This window comes from Mustela nigripes, chromosome 12 (genome assembly GCF_022355385.1).
Source record: "Mustela nigripes isolate SB6536 chromosome 12, MUSNIG.SB6536, whole genome shotgun sequence".
Classification (NCBI taxonomy): Eukaryota; Metazoa; Chordata; class Mammalia; order Carnivora; family Mustelidae; genus Mustela; species Mustela nigripes.
Window position 1 is genome coordinate 78,538,259 of NC_081568.1, and position 12,053 is coordinate 78,550,311.

The 12,053-nt window shown below is 48.1% G+C and overlaps 1 pseudogene; it reads right to left on the reverse strand.

The window, feature by feature from the left end:
* Positions 1-6,641: 6,641 nt before the first annotated feature.
* LOC132028911 (U4 spliceosomal RNA) lies at positions 6,642-6,714 on the reverse strand (annotated as a pseudogene).
* Between the last annotated feature and the right edge of the window lie 5,339 nt (positions 6,715-12,053).

Below are 12,053 nucleotides of genomic sequence, written 5' to 3' on the forward strand. Positions count from 1 at the left end.
GTGTCACACGCCGTGTCTCACACTCGGATTCTCAGTTTCTCCAGCTCAGCTCTGGCTCTCTGGTGCCATCTAGAGGCCTCTGAGCAGCTTGGGAACTCCCTTTCCTGCGCTCAGGGTTTGGTAGGTAACCCAGGCTACAAAACGCTCCACTTCAATATGACCTCCTGCCTTTTGCCACATATAATCCTAGCCAGGGTGTTCTCGGTCGTAAGAATGAGGAAGACTATCCCTGGCAAGGCCTGGCACTGGGTCTGGAAAGGCCTATTGCGGGATGACTGGTTGCTGGACCTGTATTTGTCATAGCCTCTGTCTCTTTCCTGACCTCCCCCACTATCCCATCCCTACAGCTCTTTTATTCCCTCTTTCCTTTTTCTCCCCTCCTCCCCATCTCTCTGTGGAACACTCTTCAGAGTAAGATGGGATCTCTGGCCAGCTAAAGGGGTAAGCAAGAACTGCCCAAGATCTCTTACAGAGCAGCTCCCCTCCATCAGCCTCCCTTTCTGGCCTGGGCCCTGTTCTAGTCCCTACTCCCAGCCCTCAACCCCAGGAGCCCATGTGGGAGGTTCTGGGTGGGAGATGGGGTGAATTAGTGAAAGGAGGATCTGTCATGTAAGTGGCTTCTCTATCACTGTCACTTGCAAAACTCACACTCTTCTCATCATTGAGCACAGCTCCAGGGAAGAAATCAGTGGCCCAGAGAGAAGAAATCTTCCACAGAGTAACTGCCCCATCCTCCCTGCCCCCAGCATGTGCCCACTGCCCATTGCAGCAAACCCTCCCCAGTTGGCTTGCTTGGAGCCATTCAAAGGCTCCTCTGTTCTCATTCCTTGCTCAGGACTGAACAAGATAGGCAGCCGCAGAGCTGGGCAGGAAATGCTAATTTCCCAGATGTTCTCCTCAGTCCTCCCTGCTCCACCACCATCAAACCCAAATCCTGCACCAAGTGGTAGGAGCAGAACTGGGCCAGAGCAACACAGGGTGTGTCTACTCTTCTCCCTGCTCCCCATCTCCTCTTACCCCTGCTGCCAGGCTAGGCTCTGAGTGGGGGATGGACCTAAGCCTGGGGCAATGTAGATATAGGAATGGTACTGTGTTCCCCAGAAAGGAGGGCAGGCAAAGGGCAGAGACTAGGAGAAGGCATCTGAAGAGGAGAGAAGCCAGGCTCCTGGCCTCATACCAAACTGGGACCTGGTTGGCAAGTAGAACACTGTGCACTGGGGGCTCCTGGAAGTGATGCTGCCTGAGATTTCAGCTGAGACTGTTGCCAGGGATTGGAGCCTGGGGGATGCTACGTGTGGAAGCGGTTGGTATTCTCATGTCTGTAGGCTCTTGCTGTGATACATGTGTACCTGGGATGAGCTCTGGCTAAGAGGACTAGGGTCTTGGAGGGCCTGGCACTGTAACAGAAGGGGTATTGTTTCTGATGGCAGCTCAAATACTGTTGCAATGCTACAATGCTGGTGTGCATGGGCTGTAGTCTGAACAACAACCAGATTACCAAAGAGTCTGTTGTAAGCTGTGTATGCACATGTGTGTGTTCATGTGTGCATTTTGAGGGGAGTGCTGAAATTGAAATGCCATTGGGCCTGGAGCTCTAAGTGTAAGCTTTGCACCCCTGAGAATGGCTACAGCAAAGAAGCAGTTCTCCGATAATATGACGTAGGTGAGCTGTAGCTGGAGCCATTGCCTAGGTCCTAGGAGATGAGAGGCTGTTGCTAGGAGCCTATACCTGGGAGGAAGTCTGTTACCTGGGATAAGAGCAAAGCTACTGTTGTGTATACGACTGTAGCTGGGATGCTATTGGTCCTGAAGCAACAGCTGTGATGACAGCGTACCAGGGATTGGCTATAGCTAAGATGCTGTTGCCCAGGCTGGTGGCTGTGCTGTTACTGTGTGCAGGATTCTAGCTGGAATGCTGTTATGCCTGCAGCCATAGCTCTGAAGCTCAAGTGTAGCGGGGAGGCCATTTCCTAGTAATATGACTGGACCACTGTTGTGTGGGGGCCATAGCCCAGACTCTGTTGCCTAGGAGACGAGAAGCTGTTCCCCGGGATGCTGTTCTGGGAGGCAGTATGCAACCTGAGATGGGACTGATCTGTTGGAGCTGATTGACTGTTGTGCTTGGGATGGTTCTGAGTGTCTGTTGCTGCACTTGGGGCTGGCTGGGTGGGGGAAGGCAAGCAAGGTCTGCCTCGAGGTCTGGGAGATGCCAGGAGCCGGAGGCTGGGCAGGGGCTGCTGCTCTGGGGAGGCTTCAGCAGCTGCTCTGCCGTGGAGCTGGGAAGCCTGTTTTCATTACTGTTTTAACTCTTTTTTTAACCTTGTTTTTCTCTCGGCTGCACTTTCGCTCACTCATTAATTTTGGTATTTTTCTCACGGTGCCTCAGCCCCTGTCACGGCTGCCATGGCAACAGGAGGCAGTGTGCACAGCGCCAAAATATCTGATCAAAAAATAACCAAAATAAGCAAACACCAAACTGGCTGCACTAGGGGCTATGGCCAAGAGAGAGCCCATGGCTTGGGTCCAGGAAAGCCAGGGCTCCTAAGGGACCCCTTTCACTTACCCCCCCTTCCCCAGGGAAGATTTGCTGAAACTCCTGATAACCTGGGAAGCTCCTTTCCAAGAGACACCCCCGCCCCGCCACATTCTCCCAGGACTCTGAGACTTCAGGTGGTCGCTCCCCACTAGGCAGCTTTGCCTGAGGTGGAAACATGGGGAGGGTGTGAGGGCTAGTGCTCTCTTCCCAGGACCTGACAGTCAGGCCCCTAAGAAGTTCCCTACTTGCCCTAGGCATACACATCTACACCCACTGACTCACCCTTCTCCTCACCCCTCCTTCCTCAGGCTTCTTTCACCTTCTCTGCTCCCAACCCCTACTTGGCTATCTCTACTTTCTTCTCATACCCCAGCATCCTGACGGGATGGATGGGGGGCAGGGAGCTGCAGCCTTCAGGCCTGCTGCCCCACAACTCAGTAGAGGTGCTAGGAAGGGATGCCATGTAAGTACCCAACACTCCTAGTACTCTGACCACCTCTAAGTCCAGCTGCCTATGGGTGATTCCTGAACAGCCCTGAACACCCATACTGCTCCAATTTCCACTCCTCTTTCTTGTGAGTCTCTGGTTTCCTGGGGCCACATTCTCTCAAGTGAACATGTCCACAGAAGAGGTGATATGATAGGGCCTCCATGTGAAATAGGAAGGGGCAGAGATCTTGGTATTACTCATCTCCTTTCCTTTTTCACCCATTCGTTTTCCTTCTGAGGGGGCCTTCTAGATATCTGCAGCACTGAGAATTGGAGGAACAAGGAGCTCCCTGACTCTCCCTCAATCGCATCATGCAGTTATATCTCTGGCTATTCTTCTTGATGTTCTCTCCTCCAACAGTGAGTTTGGTTTTCAGCAGGTCTCTGTCCCTACCTGGGAATGGCTGGAACTCACCTCCTGCTCCTTACTTTCAATTCCTGTCCCCTGCCACCCCCTCCTCCACTTCCAGCAGTACTGGCCTTGCCCTCCCAGCAGAGCCATCCTGGGCCTGTTTCCATAGAAACTGGGTAGTCTCTGGAGTGTGGGAAGGGGAGGGGAGACAGGAGCAGGGAGGAAGGACCAGACCCCAGGGCCAGCCCTGTCCGAAGGGAGGATGGGATCCTGATTTGGGAAAAAGAAAAAGGAGGTAGCAAAAGCTTGGTAGGTTCTGTCCCCACGCAGCTTGCTCTGCTGCCTCCTGAGGAGGGGACACCAGTTGTGTTCTCCCTGGCAAGGGAAGGGAGATTCCTCTCTCCCCAATCCCCTAAAATCCTTCTTTAATGGGAACTGCCTGATCCAGGAGAAACTCTTTCCCATAGCCACCACTCTCTAAGACAGAGACCATAGGATACATCACTCCTCTAAGAGCTCCACACTAGTTCAAGCTTAGTGGCTCCAATCTCTGGAGGCTGGGCGGCCCTGGGACCAGTGGCCGCTGCTGACCCCGTGGCGTGCAGCTCTCAAAGGCCCCATTCATTTCTGGGGGCTGAAGGCGCCATTGTCTGGGGCTGGGGGGTGGTGGGGGCAGTGGGGGGTCTCGACTCAGAAGGAAAGAATGTGTCTGGAGAAGTTGCCCCCAGGGCTCCAGTCTCCAGATCGCCACCAGATCTCCATCAGGACCCTTTCACGACCCCAGCCCTTTCCCCCATTAGCTCCCAGCAGCCTTCACGCTTTCCTCAGAGAGGGAACTGCCCCACCCCTCCCTGTCTCTTCCAGCAAACCTTTTCTGGGGCTGGGAGCTGTCCAGCACCTCGGGTCCTGACAGACTTTAGCCTCGCCTTGATCGGACAGGAGGGTGCTCAGGACTTTCGGGGCTTGAGAGCTCTCCTCCACCCAGGCCAAGACCACAAACCACACCTGGACTGGTTGGGCTTGGGTGCAGTTCTGAACATGGGGATTCATCAGTGCTGAGAACTGACCTGAGGAGCAATTTGACTCCCACCCTATCTTACTAGAATTGAAGGGTTAAGATCCATCCGGCCACTTCCCCTGGAATTTTGTCTCCAGTAGGGGCAGAAGAAATAACCATGAGGTGTCAGGCCCTGCCTCTCCCTGCCCCCAGTCTCTCCCTCATGCCTCTGTTTCAGTTTTCCTCCCCCTCTCTCCCTCCTCTTCTCTTTCCCTCCCTGCTGGGTTGGGGGCTGCTGAATTATCATTTCTCGGCTCTGCTAATGTGCTTCCTGCTGCGGGGAGGGATCATAATTCTGGGAGATGATTAAGTTTCAAATTGTTTTTCTTTGTGTTGTGTAGATGAGGCTTTAATGTGGTCCCTCCCCAGACAGGGGGCCTGGCCTGGTCCCAACTGCCTGCCCCCATCCCTCCTTTGCTAGCCCTCTCCTCTCTTATTGCCTGGAGGTCTGGGACCATGTCCTTTGGGGTTCCCACTGAACTTGTGACTAGGAGATGGGGTTGTGAGGTATGGACCTACCCCTGATTCAAAGGAGAATACATATGATGTAGTGGTGAGGAACACTGGTTTTGAAGTTAGACAAGTTAGAATTCAAATCCTAACTCTGCCACTTACCATCTGTGTGACCTTGGATGAGTTACTTAAATGATCTGAGCCTCAGTTTCTTCATCTACTAATCGGGGATAATTTAATAATTGACTCATTCAGCGTTTCTGTGGATTTAAGATGATGCATGTAAGTGCTTACCAGAGTGCCTGGCTCATAGTAAAACTTAGTAAATGTTAGTGGTTATTAATATACGCATAACCCAACACACAACCACCCAACACAAAACAATCCTGTGTGATCCTGCCTCCCCCATCCTCCCTAATTTTGTTCTCCAGTTCAGTAAATGTATATCTAATGCCTAGTATTTTCCAATACTGTGCAATCGAGATGAAGTTATCCAGGAATGAGGAGGTTGGTTTGTTTGCTTATCTTCCTTAAAACACCCTTTCATTCACCTCCATCCCTCCTTTCAATTTAAGTTCACTCTCATTATACCCTCCCACCTACTTCTAGTTCTTCCTTCATTATTCCCACTCCATTCTTCCTTCATTCACTGTAGTCTAATCACCTCACTTTGATTCTTATCCTCCTAACTCACATGCATCTTTCACCTTCTACATCATTCTTAATCCCATTTGGGGCCATCAAAGGGAATAAAGGGGTTGGATTTTCAAATGAGGAGAGAGAATCCTGAGTTGTACTCTGTGTGTGTGTCTAAGGGTTCACATTCAGCAGTCGGTCTATATGAACACTCGTATTTGAAGATTTTATATATTTATTTGTCAGAGAGAGAGAGAGCACAAAAAGGGGGAGCAGCAGGCAGAGGGAGAAGCAGGTTCCTCACTGGGTAAGAAGCCTAATGTGGGACTCAATCCGAGGACCCCAGGATCATGACCTGAACCGAAGGCAGATGCTTAACTGACTGAGCCACCCAGGCATCCCTGAACTGTCATATTTGAACTGTGTGCTTATTTGCTTGTTTTCCCCCTATGTATAAGCCTTACTACACTTAATATAGAAGTCTGTTTCTTTGCCTACCTATCTTCCTTCTCTGCCCCTGCCTCTATCTTCTTTTTCTCTGAATGGGAAACCCTGCTGTTAGTCAGTAAGAGAAGCTGATTTATGATAATGTATTTGTGTCTCTGCTCAACTGGCTTCCTACCCTTCACCATACTGGTTTTTTTTTTTTAAGATTTTATTTATTTATTTGACAGAGAGAGAGATCACAAGTAGGCAGAGAGGCAGGCAGAGAGAGAGGGGGAAGCAGGCTCCCTGCTGCGCAGAGAGCCCGATGTGGAGCTCAATCCTAGGACCCTGGGATCACGACCTGAGCTGAAGGCAGAGGCTTAACCCACTGAGCCACCCAGGTACCCCACTATACTGGCTTTTTTTTGCCCAATGTTTCCAAGATGTCATTTCACAACTCTTTGAGGGTTTGGTTCAGTGCAAAAACAGTAACTACTCTATGTATTAAAAAAATGTTTTTTAATCTATTTATTTGAGAGAGAGAGAGGTAGAAAGCACAGAGGGAGAGGGAGAGGGAGTACCAAAGTCCCAGCTGAGCAGAGAGCCTGACATGGGACTCAAGCCCAGTACCCTGAGATCATGACCTGAGCAAAGGTGGCTTAACTGACTGAACCACTAAGGTGCCCCTACTCTATGTATTTTAATTAGCAATAATCGCGCCTCGGATAAACCTCATTGGCTACGATACTGCCACTGCGCAAAGCTTGTATTTTAAACTGAAAGGAAATTAACATAGGGAATTCAGTGCTTACAAAAACAATATAAACACTTGTGGAATAGACTCCTGGTAACTGTACCAATAAAGCTAATACCAGGAGAACTATGTATGTGCCATGATTAGGAAGATAAAGCTTAGAATGCCACCACTGAAACAACGGAACTAAAGAACACATTGCCTGAGATTTGCAATCTAGGAATTAGAAGAGACAGAAAGTTGGAATGGCTGTTGCAGGAGAACCCCATGTCTGCAGGATCCTGCTTACCAGCAGGAAGCCCAAAATAGCAGGAAAAAAAGCCTCTTCCTCCTTTTTGTCTTCCAGTCACACAAGTGACTATAAGAGAGTGAGGGAAATGTATACCAGCTTTCTAGTCTTTGTAACACAGCAGAAGAAAGTAGGAATGCAGGATGCATGCCAGCTGACCATATTCAAGCTAAACTGGACTCTGGTCTTTAGGTGTTCACAAACACCTGAATCAATGTAGATGGAAAGGATGAGCCAGAAAGTGTCTGTAACAGACCAAACTTCAGCCACATGAGGTATGGGACCTTAGTAGTCTTAAACTGATTCCAGATCTCATTTGGACTATGGAGCTCAAGCTTTGCTAATCGCTGGCAGAACAAAGCTGAAGACAGTGTAGTAAGGAAAGGGGAAAAGAGGAGACCATGACCCATTGTCCAAGACAGTTCTCACTTTCAGCAAGGGGCTGTATGTGGTAATCTAAGGGTGACCCTGGGTGCAGTCCCAAGAAAGAAGGGCCTATATTCAGTGGCAGCTCCTCCCACACCCTGGCTGGTTTTGGTTTATGTGGCCTTATGAGGCTCACTCATCACCTGCTTCAAGATCATCATTCTAAAGTGAGCCCCAGGGTCACCACTGGAAGAAGAAAAGCATGGAGGGAAAAAAGACTAAACTGGGCCTATTTCTTGAGCAGGTGTGCCAGCACCTAGGAGTGTTTTGCTAGGCAACTCTGAGGAACTGGCACCTTCCAGCTGTCTATATTTGCTTCCTCCTGTAATTCCAGATGTTTTGGCATCTCTCCTCTTCTATGACTCCAGGAATCAGGAATCAGGTCCAGTTTCTGGTACAATAATGGCAGCTTCCAAGATCCCCAATCAATCTCAAGTCCATAAATGACTTTAGTTTATATCTACTGAGTTAGTATGAAGGTCTAAGGATAAGGACTAGACTGGCATCTTCTGATGGGCTTAAAGTGGAAGGTAGCATATGCTGGTGAATATAAGTGTGGCCTCAAGAGTCCTGTCCTGGATTAGCTGCTTCCTAGTTGTATGACCTTGGGCTAATGATCTAATCTCTCTGAGCTTGTTCCCCTTCTGTAAAATAAGAATAATATGTACTTATCTCAGAAGATGGTTGGATCATTAATTGAAATAATACTACATAAATATATATGAAGTGCTTAGTCCAGTGCCTGGCATATAGTAAACTTCAAATAAATGGTAACTGGTAGTATTTTTGTTATTACTGTCAATATGGTATGTTCTCAGCAACAAACATCTTCCCTCTTAATTACCAGGAAACATATAGAAAAGGAGGTTCTTGGCATGCCTGGCTGGCTTAATCAGAGGAGGATGTCACTCTTGGTCTCAGGGTCTTGAAATTGAGTCCCATGCTTGGTGTAGAGATTACTTAAATAAGTAAAATCTTGAAGAAGGAGGAGGAGGAGGAGGGGGAGAGGGAGGCAGAGGGGATGCAGAAGGAGGAGGGGAGAGGGGGAAGAGGGGAAGAAGGAGAGGTTCCTTATACAAAGCTTGCTCCAGAAATATGAGCTCTTAGTCACATTCTGGAAAAGTGGTGAATCAGATAGGTCAGGATGCCCCCTCAATCCTGTTCCCTCCAGCTGAGGAGTCTGTCCCCTTCAATCCTAGTGCTGTCTCTGTGTGCTTCCATTGGGCATCTTAACACAGCCCAGGAGGAGAGAAGCATGCTGTCACTTGGACAGGTGAGAGACTGGTGATATTCAGAGGTCCAAGATCAAAGTAGTTTGGAACATCTGCTCTGAACTTGTGTGCCCCTTTCCCCACTCTGCTCTCCTTTCTCCAAACCCTCCAGCTTAATTTCAGTTTCATTGAGCATCTACTATGCACCAGGCACAGTGCTAGGCACTGCTGGTACAGTAAAGAATAGAGAGAAAGGCAATCCCTAACCAACTGGAACTCTCAGTTGAATGGGTCACAAACAATACAAATGTAATCACACAAATAATCACTTAATTATAGTTATAATAGGTGCATCCAAGGAAAATGTCAGAGAGTAATGAGAGTGGATAATGGGGGAAATTAGCCTCCCTTGTTAGTCTGGGGGAAGAGGGTGCAGGAAAAGAAGGCCAGATCAGACCTGAGGATTAAGAGTCAGCCAGCCAAGGAAGAGGAAGTGCCCTGGGGAAGAGTGACTTCCTGCCAAAATGTTAGATGATAACTTTATGGTGTGTTGTCTTGACCAGAGGTATTTGATTCTTAACTGGGGACTCCCAAAGGGATAAATAATTAATGGTGGGATTTTTGAGAAGCATGTGACCAGCTGATAGGGTCAGAAGGCCTTCTCAATAGCATTCACACCAAACCATTTGGCCAGGAGTCCTCTCTCTGGGTAATTTGTGTGAGTAAGTGTGAGTGTGTGTGTGTATGTAGGAGTGTAAATGCATGTTTGTGATTATAAATATCAGTGCAGGTGTCTGTGGATAAATGTAGAGCTGTAACTAATAATTTTGAGATCTGGGCCAAGCAGGAGAAACATACCTTTAAATCCAGGGGTGTTCCAGCTCATAGTGGAATTGAGGGAGAACAGAGAAGGAAGACCATTTCTCTACGTGCACACAGGAGCCCCAACAGTTGGGTTTCCTGCCCATGACTTTGGACATCTCAGGTCATCCATCTCTGCCAAGTGTCAGGGGCAAAGTAGTAGCCAGCCCTGCTAGGAAAACATCGGTGCTAAAGGTTGGGGAGGAGGAGAGATTTTACATTTCCACAGGCTGTTAGAAAGTCAGTATTTAGAATGTTGGCACCCTCTATATTTTTATTCTTGGGCTCCTGGTGAGCATACCTTTATTGAGACTTTGAATGTATATATGCATATATATGTGTGTGAACCTTAGTTGTATGTGCTTCTGTGTGTATCTGTATATTAGGTGTGTGTTTATTTTTTTAAAAAGATTCTATTTATTTATTTATTTGACACAGAGAGAGAAAGCACAAGCAGGGGGAGCAGCAAGAAGAGGGAGAGGGAGAAGAAGGCTCCCAACTGAGCAAAGAGCCCAGCACAGCAGGGCTCGATCCCAGGACCCCAATATCATGACCCAACCTGAAGGTAGACGCCCAACCAACTGAGCCACCCAGGTGCCCCAGATGTGTGTTTCTGAATAGGTGTTTGGGGACTACAATGTAAATTCTAATAATGAAGAGCCCCTGTGTGCTTGGGGCCAGCAGACATGTTCCTGCCCTCCTTCTATCCCACTATGCCTGTCTCCACTGAGCTCATGAGGAACAGAGGCAGGGATTATCTGCTGGTCAGAGCTGAGTACCTTCATATTAACAACAGTCTGCAAATGTACTGACCACAACAAGGCAAACAGAAATAATACGCTCACATTCACCTCCATTCCATAAAGTAAGTGGAATCTGGGCCCATTGCAGTGAATGAGCTTCAATAATTCATCCCAGCTGCCAATGTGATATTGATATAAAGCTAATTTAATGCTGGGGAAGCCGAGGAGGTGAGGAGCAATTATGCTTTCACCTGCAGCACAGTCTGCTTGCTGGCTCTCGGGTGCCACGGTGGAAAGCAGAACCCCAGAGTGGGAAAAGGGTCGAGAGTTCACTTACCCCCTTTTCTTTTTACAGACAGTTGACTTTCTGAAACTGTTAGAATGGTGTTCTATTGTCTTCTTGATGATATTTTTTTAAAGGTTTATTTGTCAGAGAAAGAGAGCACAAGCAGGGTGGGGAGCTCAATCCCAGGACCCTGGGATCATGACCTGAGCCAAAGGAAGATGCTTAACCAACTGAGCCACCCAGGTGCCCCTGCCCCTGATATTCTTTTGTTTTGTTTTGTTTTTTAAGACTTTATTTATCCATTTGACAGACAGACATCACAAACAGGCAGGGAGGCAGGCAGAGAGAGAGGAAACAGGCTCCCTGCTGAGCAGAGAGCCCAATGAGGGGCTCTATCCCAGAACCCTGAGATCATGACCTGAGCCTAAGGCAGAGGCTTTAACCCACTGAGCCATCCAGGCACCCCCCCCACCGATGTTCTTGAATAGAGACTTTCTCATCCCCATCTCAGGATTCAAACCTGCCAACAGGGAAGGAGATGTTTCTTAGATCAGACCAATGTTTCTTCTATATCTCCTTCCAAGGAATCAAAACCACTGGCACTTTCAATGGGGTATAACAGTTAGGAAAGTGAGATTGAGGTTTGCCAGAGAGAGAGGGAATCTGTGGTTTTTAAATTATTTTTTATTTTTTTTTAAAGATTTTATTTATTTATTTGACAGAGAGAGAGAGAGAGAGATCACAAGTAGGCAGAGAGGCAGGCAGAGAGAGAAGGGGAAGAGGGTCCCTGCCAAGCAGAGAGTCCGATGCAGGGCTCGATCCCAGGACCCTGAGATCATGACCTGAGCCAAAGGCAGCGGCTTAACCCACCGAGCCACCCAGGTGCCCCTAATTTTTTATTTTTAGTAGGCTCCATGCCCAGTCTGGAGCCCAACACCGAGCTTCAACTCACTACTCTGAGAGCAAGTATAGTTACTATCCTAAATGATAGCTCACAACCCACTTGGTTTTCTTTCTCAAAAATGAAACTCACTCATTTAATGTCCCCAAAACATTTGAGTTCCTATCTTTCTTCCTTTATTCAATAAATGCTTAGTAAGCACCTATTGGCCCTAGGTGAACCAAACAGTCTGGAATCTTGCCTTCATGGGTTGACAGTCTAATGGCAAAGAGAGGCATTAAACAAATACACAAATAAATATATAATTCCAAATTGTTCTTGTTGCTACTTATTTTTATTAATGCATTAATTCAACCATCAATTGGATGAGGGAGAATAACTGAAAGGAACAGCTTTGGAGGGGCGCCTGGGTGGCTCAGTGGGTTAAGACTGCCTTGAGCTCAGGTCATGGTCTCAGGGTCCTAGGATTGAGCCCTGTGTCGGGCTATCCGCTCAGTGAGGAGCCTGCTTCCCCCTCTCTCTCTGCCTGCCTTTCTGCCTGCTTGTGATCTCACTCTCTCTCTCTCTCTCTCTCTCTCTGTGTCAAATAAATAAAGAATCTTTAAAAAAAAAAAAAAGGAAAAGGAAAGAAAC